Source organism: Quercus robur, chromosome 9 (genome assembly GCF_932294415.1).
Source record: "Quercus robur chromosome 9, dhQueRobu3.1, whole genome shotgun sequence".
In the NCBI taxonomy this organism is placed as follows: Eukaryota; Viridiplantae; Streptophyta; class Magnoliopsida; order Fagales; family Fagaceae; genus Quercus; species Quercus robur.
The window spans coordinates 12,335,870-12,339,837 of record NC_065542.1 but is presented as its reverse complement, the minus strand read 5'-3'; the positions used below and the strand labels follow the sequence as shown (position 1 = coordinate 12,339,837).

At 33.6% G+C, this 3,968-nt stretch overlaps 1 pseudogene; it reads left to right on the top strand.

The window, feature by feature from the left end:
- Positions 1–638: 638 nt before the first annotated feature.
- On the top strand, positions 639–3,574 carry LOC126700725 (uncharacterized; annotated as a pseudogene).
- Positions 3,575–3,968: the final 394 nt, after the last annotated feature.

Below are 3,968 nucleotides of genomic sequence, written 5' to 3'. Positions count from 1 at the left end.
GTAAGGCATTGTAACTCTATAGTACATTCTTTAACTAGCAAAATGAGCAATTTGCACCTCTTTTGTTATTTGTTAGTGTGGATAGAAGATGTACTACCAAACGTTGCGCCTATACTTCAGACTTATCTTAATAGCCTTATAAGACATGAACTTCTTCTCAAAAAAAGAGAAAGAAAAATGGACATGTTGGGTCCCACATAGAATAAATGAGTTGTGTTGGCAATAAACATAATTCTTTATTTGATAGTTTTTTATTTTTGGTATGCTTACTGGTTTTTTTTTTTTTTTTTTTTTTGTGGCAATTACACTTTTTCTATTATCTTTATTTTTTATATAAATGTAATTTCAAAAAAATTATTTGATTGGGCTTATCTTTTAGATAAATGATACGTCATCAATATTTTCACAACATTTTTATAATAAATTTCAAATGACAAATTGTTATTGGTTATTGCAGATAGGTAAAAAAGTAATTTTAATTGTGAGTTTAAATTAGAATCAGTAACAACTCACCACCTTCGATCTATTATGTAAATTTTATGGATATAGAATTTTTTATTATTAGCTTGATTTTAGTTGTAAGTTATGAATTTAATATGCTATTATGTGTGTGTATCATAAGACCTGACAGTATAAGAATGGGTCATGTGGGATCTTACACCTTAGGCTTAGGCCTAGGCCTAGCTAGAGTTCGGCCTTGTTCACGTTGCAAGGTATTCAGCAAAGAAACTTCACCATGCCAGGAGGCCCAGAAGCCCAAAAAAAGTAATACTACAAAATATGCAGAAAATATGTATAGCAAGCAATGTAGAATGTACATTAATCCATATTTCAAAATATGCAGAAAATATGTATAGCAAGCAATGCAGAAAATATTTATGAACTCATTGCTGGTTAAGTAATTATTGAATTTGATGTGGCAGAAAATGGCAGGGAAGTTCACATAGAAGAAGAATTTCCAGAAGTTAAAGTAGACTTTCAGGTAAAATATCTGATAAATCCATATTTCAAAATTTGAAGTTTTTAGATTTAGATCATTTTCATTTATCAATTTGTACCTTTCTCCTTAATCCTTTCTACAAAGACATTTTGTTCATTACCTCTATGTCTAAGCTATTCTTTATTGGAGTGTCTCTAATTTCTGGAATACCATGGTTTTTTAGGAAACATTTTGGGTCACACAAGTCCAATCAGTCGGTGCCGCTTTTCTGCATCAGGGAACAATATAGCCAGTGCTTCTATAGATGGTACAGTAAGGTATTCTTTTTTTGGAAGTAGGTAACATTAAAATTAATAAAGATTTAATGTAAGGGTTTAAGATTCCTTGTCCCTTATGGCTTGTATATATTGAAATTCCTATATGCTAAAATGGATTTAGATGGACCCCCACCCCTTTTCTCAAAAATGAGGAAAAGAAGAAGAAAAGAAACAATTTCTAGATTTATCCTGCATAGATGGGTTATTGATTTGAGTTGTGACTACCTTGGTTGTTGAGCATGCCAGAGAATGCTTGGTGCATGTCCCTTTTTTAAAATTTCTATTTATGGGCTGATTTCAAGTTGATTCCTTATTATTCTCCACACATTTAAAACAAAGGATATGGACGTATAACTCTTCAACTCCGGCATCAAGAAATGCGACCATTTATTGTGGGGCAGAGATCATGTCACTTGACTGGGAGTGTAAATCTGACCGCTTGGTATGTAAATTGGCCTTTATGAGTGATTGCATATATGGTTTGATATTGAATGGTGTTGATTATTTGAGTTCGAAATTCATTCTTTTAAGTTTTGTGGTTCTTTTTGACAAAAAGCTTCTCATAGGCACAGCGATGGAGGCATTAAAGCATGGAATGTTGATGCAAAGAGAGTTGTCTGCGATCTCAGCACAACTGAAGCATTTCCAAGGTTTATCCTATATATACTATGGCTGCAATTCTCCTCTTCCTTGGTGTTTGCTCTTAACATCTTTTTGGTGCTGCAGTGTCTTGGATCATAAGTGCAGCCCTGTAGAACCAATTTTTGTTTCTGCGGCAGCCTCCAAAGGGTATTTTCTTCTAATAGTTTTAAATGTTTGTATGGAAGTGTTAAAATACGACATTCTGTCGCCTGGGGATCTGTTCAATAACACCTCTACTAGAAGTATGATGCCACTGCTATGCCAATGAGCTCCCCCCCACCCCAAAAAAAAGAATAAATAAATAAATAAAAAATTCAAGGAATGGGATGGAGTTTAAGGTTTAGAGTTCAAGACCCATTAGATGCACGTGTAAAATTTCAATAATAAATTAATAATAATTATTATATAAAGAGAGAATTATGCTTGCATTGTGCTACTGAAATTTAGTATTGGTAAAAACCATTGGGAGTGTTTCTTATGGACCCTGATCTCCCAATCATGCAATTTTCAGGAGATTGAACATGGGTTTATCTTTCTTATCTATTATTTACCATTTTTTTAGTTTTTTTTTATTTTATCAATTTTATTGTTCTTTCTACTGGTGCAATAGATTAATAGGAACTCATTTTCTTTGTAGGAATGGCTCAAGTTATAACAACAATTTAGGGTTTGCTTCCTTAACTGTCTGGAACATGAAAACCTGGAAGGCTGTGGTTCGTGACTGTTTGTCTTAGAACTTTATTTTTGCACTCAGTTGCCAGTTTTTATTTTATCCCTTAATGATCTTTGCCTTTCTTGAAGACAGTCCTTCCTCTTGGTACAGATCCACCTGCAATAACTTCTTTATGCTTCAATCACAATGGGAAGATTTTAGCAGCTTCTGCTACTGATGGAATGATTCACATGTTTGGTATCCTTTTAATGATTATATGACCTGGTTTCTTAATCTGCATTTTAGTGGTTATCCGGTTTGCATCTGAAAACAAAAACCTTTGGTTTTAAAATTTGTGGTTGCACATACTTAAGAAGACATAAACTCCTTTTCTGCTAACCTGGCCCTTTTAAGTGCATTTCGGAGGCTTACTTGTAGCTTAGCTGGGGGGTTAACCTAGTTGTTTGATGGAAAATTAAATGGTTAACGAGAAGAAAATGTTGCCCAATAATCATGGATGAGGGTGTCTAAGCAGAAATATCCGCATCATTATGCATACCCCTTAACTTGTCAAAGACATGGCTGCTGGTCTAGAAATTACTGGATGGCCTGCACATGATTTTGCGATAAGCTCTCTTCTTTTTGGGCCTGATGAGACAAGCATTTTTAGCTTGGGGTCAGATGGAAAGGCAAGTATATCTTGGTTTTCAATTCAAATTTAGGCAAAGCTCTGTAAATTCGGCTTAGTTTTTTCTTTGAACTTTATATAGCATAAGGTTTTGCCATATTATGCTAATATAACCCTCACAGAATTTGTTTTTTGGTGTTAGATTTTTGAATGGAGCTTGCAAAACCAAGGTCAAGTCCTATGGTCAAGAAACTGTAGTAGGAATTTGTCTTGCTGGCACTCTGTTACCTAAAGTGAATTTTGGTTAAGACTATTATCCTTAGGAAAAGAATATATTGGTTAAGATTAGCTGTACTGACTGGTTCTGAAATTTAACTGCCATCGTAGTTCTTGAACTTTCACAAAAAGTGAGATTTATTAAATGCTTTCTATGTACTCAATGACATAATAGCCAATGTGTTGTGGAACTGGGATATTATACTAGTTATATTTCAAATTGGAGGATTATGAAATTATAATGTTGTTCAATATCATAGGACCTTTATGTTATTAGATATAGGCGCTATGGTGGGGCTATGGTCTAATTTGCCTAATCTACATGAGCATAATTTTCCTTTCTGTATGACTCAATTAAATTAGTTCAATTTTGTATTTGCTATAATTTTGGGCCTCCCATTCATAAAATCCTAGTTCCCCTAATTCATTGGTTTTATAACTAGTGAAGGTTCATGGAAGATTGTGTTAGATTCTAAAGTCTTAGGATTTTATGTATTTAGAACTCTAATTTGT